Source organism: Dendrobates tinctorius, unplaced genomic scaffold (assembly GCF_039654945.1).
Source record: "Dendrobates tinctorius isolate UK_male_01 unplaced genomic scaffold, ASM3965494v1 ptg000039l, whole genome shotgun sequence".
NCBI classification, from domain to species: Eukaryota; Metazoa; Chordata; class Amphibia; order Anura; family Dendrobatidae; genus Dendrobates; species Dendrobates tinctorius.
In genome coordinates, this window is record NW_027361707.1 from 19,137,296 (window position 1) to 19,153,644 (window position 16,349).

Below are 16,349 nucleotides of genomic sequence, written 5' to 3' on the forward strand. Positions count from 1 at the left end.
GTTGCTAGGAGCGTACGCAACAGAGCAAAGCTAAGTGGTGTTTCCCCTGTATTGTCATTTTCCCTCATGTGTGTTTAGTGCAGTGGTGGGATTAGTTTCCGCACCAACCAATTCCCTAGTGAGGGTTTAGGTTCAGGGCGAGCTAGGGTTTTTAGGTTCCTGTGCGTCGCCCTGTGCGGAACCGGCATAGGGAACATTAGGAGTGCAGGGACACTGGCTCAGGGGAGTTCAGGAGGTCTCCACTTCCCTATTCCCTATTGCAGGGCCCACCATTCTTAATGTTACCCAGGTTCCCCCTTTATTATTTAAATTCGCTTTACTGGAGGCGGGGTTTCCAGACTACTTTATATATACGTGTAATACCTAAATTCGCCAGTTGGAGGCGGTGTATTCAGCTGCATGTCTTATTATTTCAATTCACCCAACTGGAGGCGGTGTATTCAGGGTCACGCGTGTCATGGGTTCGCCTTGCGGTACTCGCTGCGTCCAGACACGTGACCGTGACATTATCACCAACCTAACTTTTTTTTTTTCTGGTGAGCCTTGGACATGTGGAGACCGCTGAGTAATTGCTGCCAGGCCTCACTGAGGTGAGTGGGGAGCGGCAAGGTGTTTAGAACCGCTGCAGCAGCAGTTATCAGGGTCTGGATCCTCTGCTTAGACAGCCAGGAAATCAAAATGGCGGCTTTGGCAAATTGCGGGTCTGGCAAAAGCCCCCTTGAGTCGCTGCTGGGGAGCGGGACTTGTTCATACAGGTGGACGTAACCAGACAGGTGGGTGGAGTTGGTGATCCCCATGGTGCTGTCTGGGGTTCCCCGAGGTGAAGGGGTACGTCCCTGTAGTGAGCAGATTGGTGTGATAGTCCGCGGGGCTCATGCCAAATCTTCTATACCACCGAAGAGGCCGCCCCCTCCTGGTCGTGTGGAGGAAGACGACCAGCGAGTGTATATTTCCTCCATATTCCTGTCCCCTTCTCCTCCATGTGTGAGCGGCAGGTGCGCTGCGGTGGAGTGGGGGCATATCTCAACCCTCGCCATTAACAACCCTGGGAGGCGCAGACCTCATGGTGAAAGGGTTGGAGGGTGGTGTCCCTTGGTGAATAGCGGGGGTGTGAGTGTTGTGACACAGGGGGACGCCTCTGTCATCGAGTCCAGAATGAGTTCACCAAAATATGACAAACGAATGTGTGGCAATAAACGTTCAGGTCCGGACCTATGTGTCAACGAGCGTGTATGGGTGGCCACCAAAAAAAACCATCAGTGGAAGTGTGTTGCGAAGTGTTACCTGCGCATACTAAACATACACATACATAAACTCGTTCCCCAGGTCGGCACTGTGGAGATGAGTGGTGCCTCCAAAACGAACATGTATTGCCAATACCAGCGGTGTGTTTGTCAGGTAGTGGTGGGGTGAACTCAGGATCTGGGCGTCCCCGCTGTAGGTGTTTCCCTAATGAGGAGTGGTCTTGAGGGTCCAGAGGCCCCTCATTAAGGAGGGGGTACTGTCATGATCCAGTGTGGATCTGACAGTTTAAATGGATAAGTGAACTTTTTTTCCTTTGGCTAGGTGCCAAAGTGATGTGATTGCCCCCCGGTGGCCATTAGAATTATTACACGTGGTGTCGTTCATTCTAAGTTGCCCCGGTGGTGGTGAGTGGTAGTGCACTTTAGTTTCTTTAGTTTAGTGCACGTAATGATAAATCAGGTGTGAGGCTCTATAAAAGAGAGCCAGGAGTGTTCAGTCACTGTTGGTGATATTGTGTTCGTCATTTGGGAAGCAAGCCTGGGTGAGGAAGGAGCTGAACATGAGTCCTGCGCAGCCCAGCCAGAGGGGACGAGTAGCAGCTATGTGGTCTGCAAGAAGGGCTGGCATGGCGTGGTGGAGTCACAGTTTATGGTGTCGGCAGGAAGTGTTTGCATGGCGTGGTGGAGTGACGACTATGGAGAGAGTTGCTCTCAGCATGCGGGACTTGGTGGACTCAAGCATGCTGGACTTTTTGGGCAGGAGCTGAACTTATCTTTGGGACTCTGTTACTGGACTTCTGCAATTGGTGGTGGACTCTGCTCCAAGGCTGCACTATGGTGAAGGATCCAGTTATGGTGATGGATCCGGGTGGAGGAGAAGATGCACACAGGTGGTGGGCTCTGTTGCTAGGAGCGTACGCAACAGAGCAAAGCTAAGTGGTGTTTCCCCTGTATTGTCATTTTCCCTCATGTGTGTTTAGTGCAGTGGTGGGATTAGTTTCCGCACCAACCAATTCCCTAGTGAGGGTTTAGGTTCAGGGCGAGCTAGGGTTTTTAGGTTCCTGTGCGTCGCCCGGTGCGGAACCGGCATAGGGAACGTTAGGAGTGCAGGGACACTGGCTCAGGGGAGTTCAGGAGGTCTCCACTTCCCTATTCCCTATTGCAGGGCCCACGATTGTTAATGTTACCCAGGTTCCCCCTTTATTATTTAAATTCGCTTTACTGGAGGCGGGGTTTCCAGACTACTTTATATATACGTGTAATACCTAAATTCGCCAGTTGGAGGCAGTGTATCCAGCTGCACGTCTTATTATTTAAATTCGGCCAACTGGAGGTGGTGTATCCAGGGTCACACGTGTCATGGGTTCGCCTTGCGGTACTCGCTGCGTCCAGACACACGTGACCGTGACACCTGTCCTCTGCATTCGACACAGTTGACCACTGCCTCCTACTACAGATCCTCTCCTCCTTTGGCATCAAAGGCCTTGCCCTATCCTGGATCTCCTCATACCTTTCCAACCGCACACTCAGCGTCTCCCATTCCCACACCACCTCCTCATCCCACCCTCTCTCTCTGTTGGAGTCCCCCAAGGCTCTGTTTTAGGACCCCTACTCTTCTCAATCTATACACTTGGTCTGGGGCAACTCATAAAGTCCCACGGATTCCACTACCATCAATATGCTGGTGACACTCAGATCTACCTCTCTGGCCCAGACGTCACCTCTCTGCTGTCCAGAATCCCAGAGTGTCTATCAACCATATCCTCCTTCTTCTCCTCTCGCTTCCTCAAGCTCAATGTGGACAAATTTGAACTCATCATCTTTCCTCCATCTCACAGATCTTCCTTACCCGACCTAGCTATAACAATTAATGACATCACACTTTCTCCAGTACCTGAAGTCCTCTGCCTCGGAGAAACCTTTGACTCTGCCCTGTCCTTCAAACCGCACATCCAAGCTCTTTCTTCCTCTTGTCGCCTCCAGCTCAAAAATATTTCCAGAATCCATCCTTTCCTCAACCCTCAATCTACTAAAATACTTGTGCATGCCCTCATCATCTCCCACCTCGACTACTGCAACATCCTTTCCTGTGGTCTCCCTACTAACACCCTCGCACCTCTCCAGTCCATCCTTAACTCTGCCGCCCGACTAATTCATCTCTCTCCTCGCTACTCCTCCGCTTCTCCCCTCTGCAAATCTCTTCACTGGCTCCCATTCCCTCAGCGTATCCAGTTCAAATTACTAATACTGACCTACAAGGCCATCTATAACCTGTCTGCCCCATGTCTCTGAACTAATCTCCTGATACCTTCCCTCACGTAATCTCCAGTCCTCCCAAGACCTACTTCTCTCCTCCACACTTATTCGCTCCTCACCCAACCGCCTCCAAGACTTCTTCCGAATAGCCCCTATTCTCTGGAATTCTTTGCCCCAACAAGTCCGACTATCAACCCCATTTGGATCCTTCAGACAGAACCTGAAAACCCACCTCTTCAAGAAAGCCTACAGCCTGCAATGACCCCGCTACCTCCTTCTCTCTCACCACTACCGGTGATATCACCTCAACCAACACCGGAACTGCTGCAACCCACCAACCCACTGTCTCCTTCCCCACCATCCTGTAGCATGTAAGCCCGAAAGGGCAGGGTCCTCTCTCCCCTCTGTATCAGTCTGTCATTGTTAGTTTGTTTACAGTAAGTGATATCTATAATTTGTATGTAACCCCTTCTCATGTACAGCACCATGGAATCAATGGTGCTATATAAATAAATAATAATAATAATAATAATGACATCACAACCTTAATGATTGGATAGCCTCCAATCACATTAATTCAGATTGTTAAAAATTTGCATACAGTGTTAATAACATTTACAAATTCTAGGTTAACCACAAAATACACTCAAAAATTATTTGCAGAGGAGAACAAAGTAAAATATTAGTTCCTATAACAATTTGAGAATAAAGGGCAAAAAAGTGTACGGTTTACAACAATAGTATCCAAGCAAATCCATCCTGCCCTAGGAGTAGTCTAAGCAGAGCCAGAGTCCAGTCCGTGTTGGTGAATCTGACCTTTGGAGCCAGCAGCCACAGTATCGGGAACTAACTCGGAGTTTATACTGACAGCTACCTGCAGCACTAACCTGACTACACCATCAGGAGATCCAGTGAACACCAGGTAGCCTCTTAGCTATGCCCCTACCTAGCAGACCTGTGGCACAGTGAGTCGACAGGGGGCTTTATACATAGCGATATCGCTAGTGATATCGCTAGTGCTGCGTCACCGATTTTGTGAAGCAGCAGCGATATCGCTAGCGATATCGCTACATGTGTTACTTACCTCCGACCGGCTCCCCCGCTGGCTATCGCTGATCGCGCGAGATCGTCCACGTCCATTTCTCGTCGTCGGCTTCCTGCTGGTGCCAACGAGTGAGCTATGGACGTGGGCGGAAGACGGCGGTCATCGCTTCGTCTAAAAGGTAAGTACGACCGCCGAGCATCGCTACATCGCTGGTGAGATCTGCCTTTGTGGCAGCTCACTAGTGACCATTTAGCGATGCACCAGCGATCCTGACCGGGTCGTATCGTGGTCGGGATCGCTGGTGCATCGCTAAATGTAAAGGGGCCTTACGAATCACGTGCACCACCTGCGAATGTGACAACCCCCCAACAGAACCAGTCACTATAATGAGATAGAAAGTCTTTTTGGACTCCGTCTGGTCTCTGGAACAGTGGTGTGTGGACTTTTTAGGCGTCCCCAAAAACTAAGTCTATTACACATTTTTTGTGCTAAAAAAGATGAATAAAATGATGGTATACCATGAGAACAGAAGCCAGTCAGGGTTCAAAGTTTCTCTATCTGCCTTGTAAGAAAAAGTTCTTACTGAGAGAGCTGGAAGAGCCGAACACAAAACTGGAGACAATTCTTCTTGAAGCTGAGGTTGAAGTTTATTCGGAGATACACGGCAGAACAGAACGGACAATCAGAGAAGTTGAAATATGCGGGAAAAAACAGGAATTCAGATGAGCAGAGATTTGCTAGGAGGTCTAGCGGTGATAAGGCTCTGTGCCCTGGCCATGGTGAGGCACAGTGGCATGATGGCGATGGAATGGCAACAAGCAACAGTAACAGGAGCTTCTTATACATTATGAGAACAAAGAAAGCTGCATTTTGCCACAGAGGGCGTTAACATTTTAATTCTAAGGCGTTTACATGGTAATTCTAGAGAAACGTGGTTTAGAACAGAGAATATGACATAATACGAAGATATTAATTAACGTTTCTCCAAGCAACACAAACCCATAAGTCATTGGTATCTATGGCTACTGTCCTAAAATCTTATCACTGCTTTCAGACTTGATCCATAAATTCATGCATTTGACATTTTAATGATTCTTCTCTCTCTACCAACAATATCACATAAACACACATTGACCATATATTTGGTGACCCTATTCCCCTATTGATCCAATCTTCCTCTATGCACAACTACTGAGGTTGGTTGGAGAAATTATCTAATTTTCCATCCTCCATTTAGTACATTTTATTAGCTCTTTTGTAAAAGTTGAATCTTCTCTAACTTTCGACAAGATGGCTGCTAGAGACAACATGGCCGCTCAGTATATTATGGCTGACCATTCTCTTACATGCCTCATTATATTGAGTGGTCATATTAGGTTAAAAGACCAAGATCGGTGTTAGGGTCCCGTCACACTAAATGATGCACCAGCAATAATGACCAGGTCGTATCGTTGTCGGGATGAGGCAGACTCGTAACTAAGCGTGTGCGTCACTTAGTTAAGTTGAAGGGAACTTGAGGGCACTGCAAACTATCTATGGGGGACTGCTGTCCACACACCTGGAGAAGTAGTACCAAAGAGGAGAAAAAAGAAGTGTGTAATATGGACGCGATCAACCCCAAAATAAGCAAAATATAACAAAATATTATCAAAAATATACAAAATGTTATTGTAAACATACAAAATAACACACAGGTGAAAAAAAGAAATAAAAACAATTAAAAAGGCCAAGACAGGGGAAGCCACGCCAGAGGTGGCGATACGCTTGGGGTGAACTCCCCCTCCTGGTATTAGATCTTGCGGGCATATGGCCTCATTTTAAGACTGCCATCTGTCTTACCTTTATGTAGTCCACAGGTGTTCTATCAATTTGTCTATCTCTTATTTTAGAGACATCTTCAACCCTTGTCTGCGGTTATTACAACTCTATGCATATATTTTGTATATATCTATTTACATTTGGAGGCTTTACCGTCTCCCTGATGGTACTATACTTTATGGATTATTTAGTCAGCCTTTTTGGGCACCGTATATCATTTATTGTGTCCATATTTCTGTGTGTATACCGCTATTCTCATAATCAGGGGTCCCTATATTTTTCTCACCTGTGGCAATTAGGGCCATTTGTCTTAGTTTATACATAGATATATCTATACAGTTTCTTTTGGGCACTGCAAACCATTTCAGACTTTTTGTACAAAACCATTATTTCCACAATAGGGGTTTTCATTCACGGTCTTTTGTGGTTATTGTCAATTAGGTTTTGTGTACTTTATTCATGTTACACACAGTGTCCAGTGTATTTTTCATGCATACATGTTTTTCATGCGTTATACTGTCCTCATTCAACACATGGTTCTCATAGATTTTTGCATGTTTTTATATTTCCATGCATTATTAATTTTCAGGTCTTTGCCCAGCATATTGGAGGGGGATTAATATCAGGCTCTTATCATAGAACCTGTTCTCTGGGAATGTCATTTATGGCCAATTTGTCTTGGCCTTTTTAATTGTTTTTATTTCTTTTTTTCACCTGTGTGTTTTGTTGTATGTTTACAATAAAATTTTGTTTATTTTTGATAATATTTTGTCATATTTTGCTTATTTTGGGGTTGATGGAGTCCATATTACATGCGTCACTTAGTTACCCGCTGTGTACCTTGGATTCCAGCGTGCTCGCGCTGGGAGCTGGTATGCAAGGTAAATATCAGGTAACTAAGCGCGCCCATTTAGGTTTAATTCACATACATTTGTGCCACGATTTTCAAAAATCACGGCAAAAGGATTGCGATTTTAATGTAATTGTGACAAAAAATAATGCACCGTGCCTGCAACTTGTGAATGCAGCCTTACAGGGTCAATGTGTTTTGCTGTGACCACAATACTCTAGCTACACTTCCTGTGAACAATGTAAGGGAGCTCCACCAGCTACCACCTTACTGACGTGCTCCAGCCTGGCTGACCCGTCTGCTTTCACTCTGATCTCCAGGTCTGGCTAACACTAATATTGTTCTTAAAAGTCACTTGCTGTAGGTGCCCCAACTTGCCTCTTGACTCTGCTGTCTCTGTTGCTGGGAACTGCAGAACCTTTCTACCTGCTCTTTTGCTTGCTCCTCTTTGCACACACACCCAAATGGATCCAATGATGAAAGTAGAACTCCTTTTACCAGGAACTAAGCTCCACTGCCCAAAACATGGGCTGGCCCTACAGTTAACCCAGTCCACCCCTTCATGAGGATAAAACATATAAAATAAAAGATCATATAAAATACAAATTCAGGAGTCTTTAAAGAGGGTGTTCCAAATCTTCTCCACCTTTACACAATGATTGGATCACGTGCACCCATGCAAGTCTATAGGTCTATTCCCTATTGAGGAAGCCAGTATGGCGAAACGGCGCTGTCGGGGTAACCAGACACGTGTATGAGAGAGCCGCAGAAGTTTTACACATGTAAGTTGTTGTAAATTGCAAACAGGATTGCATTGTTACATCATGCAGGAATAGCTTATTTCAAATTGAATCAGTATAGCTGGCATATTAAGCAGGACACATGATTAACCTGTAGTTCTCTGCACTAGGCATTGGATATATTCACATTAAGGAGAAATTTTCTTTGCTGCACACACAGTTAGGTTGTTCCTTTGTTACAACAATTAGATACATATTTACACAATCAAGTAAGCTTATGCATTTTTGTTTATAAGTATTTGTAATTAATCAGAGAAAAATTGAGAACAAAAGTCGCTACTATCTGAGCATTTATGCATTGTGATTACTCCATTAAGGATTAGTTAGCCTTGTCTTTGATTATCATGGTATGCACATAGTATAGGGAGCTAAACCCAATTGTTATTTACCTTCAGCAGTGTGTATTTCACACTATTTAATCAAAGATGTGTTTCTTCTGCTTTTAGAACTATCGGGCCTTTTCCTAAAAATATTTAGACAGAAGTTTATATAAATATAGCTTATGAATTTATGCTTAAGAAATAAACACTATTTGGAGATACTTTGTATGTAAAAAAATTAAAAAAGAAAAGGAAAAAACATTCTGTGATTATGTTGCATAAAGCTTAATTCTGTGAGCATCTATCATTACATTTGTACTCCCTTTTTTTAAAAATTTCCTTGTAAAAAGAATTTTATGAAATTTATTAATAAATGATTGGTTTTATTGATTCATCTATTTTTTGCCTATTTGCCTTTGTTATGTCTGCACAAATTTGTGGCAGAAATTGAGATATAATAAGTCTATAGGGGCGTGTGAAACATCGCACTGCACTCGAATGTCAGAAAGATGGAGAAATTAAGTTCTTTATCTTCTCCACACAAGTGATACGATGCTCTCATGCAAGAGAATCAGAAAATAGTAAGGTGATACAGAGATTAAGCCGAGTGTCATTAGCATAATCGGCCCTATTCTCTCGAATTACAGAATATACCCCAGTGTGAGCAAATCCTTAAAATGAGAATTTTCTGAGTCTGGTACTGTGGATTAATGCACAAATTAAACCCAGAAAATGGCTAAATAAACAAAAGCCCATCCATTCCATGGTACTACAACAAAAACCACCCACTTTGAGATACATAACGGCCATTCAGTATTCTGCCATTCATCCTTTCTCCTGGGACATCCTCACAGCGCCCCTAGCGGACTTAGTGGCTACTACACCACATACCTCCCGCCTCTGTTCAAACTTGTGGGGTTGAACACACAACATTACACCAGGGTCTCGCGACCGGGCACTCACTACACCTTGCCCCACAGGTCGAGAGGACCATCTCCATCTGTCATATGACCTCGTTCTTATGTTAGACCTCCCCCACCTCCAGCGGTCAGAATATTGGTCATTGACTTTGACCCTCCAGTCACGGTCTGTCTGCGTTGTCAGACACTGGTTAGTCACCATCCTTTCTCTATCTAAGCGTCTTGTAACAAATGGTACCCCCCAACATCTAAGTTTACTTTTCAGTGCATTAACCTCACAGTTCTTTGCATCTGCTGTCTCTGTAGCAACCTCCAGTTCACACTGTAATCTACGGTGCAACGTATTGGCCCATTGAGCCTCTTTCTCTGCTTCTTCCACCTGGCGTTTCAACTGTTTCAGACGCACATCATTTCCCTCCGCCAGGTCTTGGTACTGCTCAGAATTACGCCTTTCATCATCCATTTGCCTTAGTACAACCTTCATTTTTTTCTCCGTACGACGTACTTGTTTGCTAGCAGATTGTCTCACTTTAATTTCTGCATCAAGCTGTTCATCCAGTAGTGCAACCTTTGCTTCTAAGTCCTTATTCTGGCGAACTAATTGCTGACGGGCATTCTCATTCTTCTGAGCCTTACTACGTTGTGTCTTCAGATCAGCATCCATCTGGTCAACCTGAAGTGTGGCCTTTCTCAGCTTGTCATTGGCTAATTCAACGTTGCCGTGTTCTTCCTCCACTTCTTCAAGCTGAACAATGCGAGACTCTAACCGCCTCTTTTCTTCCAAAGCCAGAGCACCTTCACCTCTGTTGTTGGCAACCACATCAGCCAGTTCATCTTTTTCCTGCTGTGCTTGTCTTTTAGCACACTCTGCAGCAGCAAGCTCCATCTGCAAACGAATCACCTCTGCTTCCATACTTTTCAGTTTCTTTTTGTCTTCACACTGTTCTTCACTCAGGCCTGGCCGCTGTAAGTCTTCGTCCCACTTCTTCTCCCGCAGAAGACCTCTTACAGTTTTTGTTAGTACTCCTACCTCTTCTCTTAGGGACTTGTTCAGACCTTGCCACGATGCCGGGTGACCTTTGAGCTCGAAGACTTCTTTCTCTAGCTCATCCAGTCTGTGCTCCCTTTCTCTCTCAGAGCCACAGTCACCCCTAGAGTCTGAGTCATGCCGATCATCCGAGTCAACCCTCCAGTTACCCTCTGACAGTGTGTCCACTCCAGTCACCTCATCTCCCAGCCCACCATCTGTCTTGTCACGAGACGTCAGGTCCGTCAGTTGGGCAGATGTACTTCTTTTACCGGTCAGTTCTACCTCTGACCTGTCCATGTCAGGAGCAGTCACTGTCTCAGTGTCTGCTGGCCCCACAGTCGAAACGTCTCCATCGTCCGACCATACGTCATCAAGCAAAACAAAGTCCCGGCCCCTCTCCAAGGCATAGACTAAGTACCGTGGTATCCCGCCCCCTTGACACTCACCACCTTTGGTCCCCTCAAACATTACTCTGTCTACAGCATAGTTCACCGTGACCCCGTGTTTACAGCGAACCCTGACGTTTTTCTCGGCCAGAGATAAAACGAGCGGAGTTCCTGTCAGAGTCACCTGACTCTCTGAGTCCAGTCTACCAAAGACTCCTTCCCGGTGTAGCATCACGGTACACACCTGTGGCCCGTCATTATCCGGAAAATACATGCCGCACTCCTCAAAAGACATACACACACACTGTGGTTCCCCAGACATACCCACTGAGGCAACCAGTACTGCCATTTCCTGAACCACCCCAATTTGGGTCACCGCCCCCTCCAGGGACTCCACCCCTTTTTGGGTTACCACCCCAATTTGGGTCACCACCGCCTTCTGGGACTCCACCCCCTTTTGGGCTACCACCCCAATTTGGGCCACCGCCCCCTTTTGGAATTTCCCCATGTCCGTTATACCGGTCTCCTTAGACCACAGCTCACACAACACAGTTTGTCTCTTTTACGATACCACACAAGTCTTTGTTGGCACCACAACAGCTCCTGCTGTCACTGATCACCGACACCACCGGCTGTTGTTCACACACAGCGGCAGGTGTCCTCTTCGTAACCCCGCCAAGTTACCGGAAGCCACTTGTCCCCTTCGTAACCACACCCAGTTACAGGAAGCTGCTTGTCACCTTCTTGACTCCCACTGAGCCACCGCAGGCTGAGTTGAGAAAAGAAGAATAAAAAAACACCACGAAAAAACTCACGTGTCCTGTCTGTGTGCTATCCAGGACGATCCGTCTCCGCTTGAGACTGTCCAACACACAGGGCGCACCGGGTGCTATTCAGGGAGCGGCCCTACTCCCAGGGTTTCCCAACACACCAGCCTCACCAGGTCCAGGGGCTTAGCGGGTGCCCTTCAGGACATCCGTCTCCGCCTGAGACTGCCCAACACTCACGCCTCACCAGGTCCAAGGTCATACCATGTGCTCCAGGGATCCGATTCTTCTCCTAGAATCTCCCAACACTGACCCTCCAGGACCTTGCTCACTGAACCCTCCAGGTACACAGTCTCTCTCACTGACCCAGGTCAGTACAACACGAACACCTGTCCGTTACCTGTGTAGGCCCCACAGGTCCTCGGATACCTCTTCTCCACAGAGGCACCCTATCAATCACCAGTCTTTTTGTCACTGACCCCGGTCAGTACAACACGGTTTTCACGACCGTCACCTGCTGGCCGCGCAGGTTCTTGGACCCCTCTACCGCAGAGGTATCCTATAAGTCTCTTTCTCCTGGGGAAACGGCCGCACTGGGCTCACCGATCAGGACAGTGCCTTACTCACTAGGCCGCCCCATGGTTCCAGAACCACAGCCAGGCAGTGGCTTCCCCAACCGTCAGCCCTCCTGGCTCAGCGTTGCCCTTAGCAACCGACTTTACAGTCCTCTTCCGTTGCTCCCAGCAACAAGGCTACAACAATGCCCGCATTCTCCACCAATTGTGAGGTAGCACTGTCATTCAGTTAGGGGATCCTTGCTAGGCAGTGAACAAAACACATCCGGCACCGTGTTTTCCAAACAACATAGCATAGTCCATGCAGTTTATTCAGCAGCATAAACCCATAGAAGCAACATAAAGTTCATATACAGCATAGCGTCCATTATAGCTTCACTCTGGTTATCCTTATATCACACAGGTTAAGCAAATGTCGATTACCCAGGCTCTTCAGCCTCAGCGTTATCTCACCCACGTCAGGGTCACTCATGGTTCCTTCACCATCATGCGGCAGACGTCCATTCCCTCCAGGGAATTACCAGGCACGTGCAGCCATTAGCACAGCGTTCACTTGCTGTCAGAAGGCAGCCCCATCTCACTCAGATGGGACCTTCCACACTGGACCAACCAGGTCCCAGCATTCACCCCATGTGACCAACCCTGGCAACATTATATGGTCCATAGCCACGCCCACCGGGTCACATGACTCTGACCTCATCACAGGTCCTTCAAGCCTTTACACACTCTTTACAATAGTGCTTTAAACACACCCCCTGGGTGAGTTTGTAGGTAACCAGGCCACCCATCTCTCTTGTTACCTGGAGACTTCTCCCTTACACATTGAAACAACACCTCAGCAGTATCACTGCTGATCAACACATAAGTCTCCATCCCAAAGCCACTCACTTTGAGACACATAACAGCCATTCAGTATTCTGCCATTCATCCTTTCTCCTGGGACATCCACACAGCGCCCCCTAGCGGACTCAGTGGTTACTACACCACTATATATATATATATATATATATAATGTGTATGGTCACAAAAAGACCTTCATGAAGTAAATATATATACACAGGTAAAACAGCAAATATCTCTCAACAAGTAAATAATATAACATCCAACAAGGCAAAAGAAGTTAAGCCATAAAATAAATAGCCTTTATTGTTGCATAATAGCAGATGAAAGATAAAAACACTTTAAAAGGAGATGCATGTCCAATACAACCTTACAAGGTAAATATATAAACATACTGCCATGTGGCAGACACACACCAAAAAGAAGCATCAAATATGCAAACGCAGACTAGTGTGACAATACAGTGACCGCATAAAAATAACTTACTCAATGGTGTTGTCATATAACTATTCTGCACATATGACCTGAATATCTATAAGACTACAAAGACTGTGCTGCTAGAGTTATCAAAACAGACATATATGGTACAGAAAAAGTTTCCCACACAGGACTAGTATGGTATATGATTACCAATATGGTATATGATAGTATAATTCAAATATAACTCATACAGCCTAAGTAGAGAGTCATACAATGTAGTCAGCAATAACCCAAGCTAATAATCAAAGCCATAGAATAGTAATCAGGAATAGCCGTTGATAGTGAAAAATGCAAAGTGCATATAGGTGAGAAACATACAGCCCATACTTGTATTGAGCCAGTGCCCGTATACAAAGAATGCACATATATAGCTAACAAAGTGCAAAAGTGCATGTCATTGAGAGACATACAGCATCATACAATATAGATGGTATACAATGACAATACAAATATATATGTACACAAGTCTAATATAATGTATATACGCTAATATGGTGTATGGTAAGGTGGCAAAATAAGGCAGTATACAGCTGAAGTGTACTCCAGCTGAATAGGTGAACAATGACCCTATATAGTTACCTCCACCACCAGACTAGTACCGGGCATAACTGCTGGCAAGAAAATGCAGAGTGCATATAAGAAACATACAACCTTGTTTTGTTTTTTTTGCTATTATACAACAATAAAGGCTATTTATTTTATGGCTAAACTTCTTTTGCCTTGTTGGATGTTGTAGTGTATAGAAGTGCCAATTGAATCAGGCCCAATTATTTGGATATATAAGTAAATAATATGCAATATAAAGTGCAATAGTGCAGTATATGTGGACCAAACAATGGACCTACAAAGAATGTATAAAGAGATATGTATGGAATGGCAGCTATGTTTTTGCCCATAAGATTCAGTGGTTCTAAAATTCAATGTAAACATATAGGGCAATACAGACATATAGTATCAAGGACCAACCTGGCTGGAGTGGGAATAGGGAGACCCCAACGCGCATTTCACTTAGTTGCTTTTTCTTCGCCCCATACAGACTTTGCTAATTTTTGTATCGACCTAGTTTGAGTGTGACATCTAGGTGTCGCTGATTCCCTTGTTCTTACATTGCTATATTATATATAAAATTTTAAAAAAATCATAATTAATTTTCCAACAATAAAATTCTAATATTTTATCTACTGCTCTTTCGTCCTATTTTTCTTTTGGGTTTTTAATGCACAAATTAATATTAAGAAAAAAAAAAGTATTATTATGCAGCCTTTCTAACATGGATTTTCATCAGGTCTATGAGATGTATGCAGTTTATATTGAGAAATTTGGCAACAAACCCGCTCTACATATATTAAAAAAAACTCAATCTAAACTGCTTTATATACACATAACTCAGCTATTATGTCTAGTCCTCATACCTTCTAAGTATGGGGGTAGACACAGACAGAAGAGACCACTGTGAAAGAACAATATTTGGGCCCTTTGCCATCCAATAGCTCATCATAATGCACAATTCCACCTGCTTGGAGGTAACGGTGCCCCCTTACGTCCTGGGCTCATTATATATATACTAGCTGAAGAGCCCGGCATTGCCTGGGCATAGTAACCAACTGTGGTTAGTTATAACAAATTATAATGATTATATTGCACATAAAAACCGTGCATCTAATCCTATCCTGTGTGATACTGACTGCTTAGCTGCGTATCTAATCCTATTCTGTGTGATACTGTCTGCTGAGCTGTGTATCTAATCCTATCCTGTGTGATACTGACTGCTGAGCTGTGTCTCTAATGGTACTGTCACACTTAGCGATGTACCAGCGATCCCGACCAGCGATATGACGCGGTCAGGATCGCTGGTACATCGCTAAGTGGTCGCTAGTGAGCTGCCACACAGGCAGATCTCACCAGCGACATCGCTGGGGACGGGGGTCGCTACTTACCTGTCAGACGAGGCGATCCTGCGTCCTCCCGCCCGGCTCCACGCGTCACTCGTCGTCACAGCAGGAAGCACCGCAGGAAGCTGACGACGAGAAGCGGTCCTGGACGTTCTTGCGCAATCAGCGATAACCAGCGGGGGAGCCGGTTGTAGGTAAGTATCAGACACAGCGATATCGCTAGCAATATCGCTATAACGTCACAAGTTATAGCGATATTGCTAGCGATATCACTTAGTGTGACATGCCCTTAACCCTATCCTGTGTGATACTGCCTGCTGAGCCATGTGTCTATTCCTCTCCTGTGTGATACTGACTGCTGAGCTGTGTATCTAATCCTATACTGTGTGATACTGACTGCTGAGCCGTGTATCTAATCCTGTCCTGTGTGATACTGGGCTCCCCCTGCAGTCTGTGTCAGAGGGTGGTCTGTGTTGGCACGGTAATAAATTGTGTTATTTCCAGCTTTACAGAAGGACGATAACACCATAGAAATGATAAGAATAATAGGCCTCAGTTACCACAACTGTCTACAAAGAAAACTGTTGCTGATAGCAACCAATCACAGCTCATTTTTCATCTTTTAAACAGCTCTGGGACAGCGTGGCGAGTTTTGAGTGGCGACTTTTGTGTTTGGACTTTTATGTGGCGAGGTTGGTGTATGTGTGGTGAAATGTGTGCTGAGGGTGGTATATGTGTTGAAGCACGTGGTAGTGTGTGGCGCATTTTGTGTGTGTGTTCATATCCCTGTGTGTGGTGAGTATCCCATGTCAGGGCCCCACCTTAGCAACTGTACGGTATATACTCTTTGGCGCCATCGCTCTCATTCTTTAAGTCCCCTTTGTTCACATCTGGCAGCTGTCAATTTGCCTCCAACACTTTTCTTTTCACTTTTTCCCCATTATGTAGATAGGGGCAAAATTGTTTGGTGAATTGGAATGCGCGGGGTTAAAATTTCGCCTCCCAACATAGCCTATGACGCTCTCGGGGTCCAGACGTGTGACTGTGCCAAATTTTGTGGCTGTAGCTGCGACGGTGCAGATGCCAATCCCGGACATACACAGATACATACACACACACCAACATT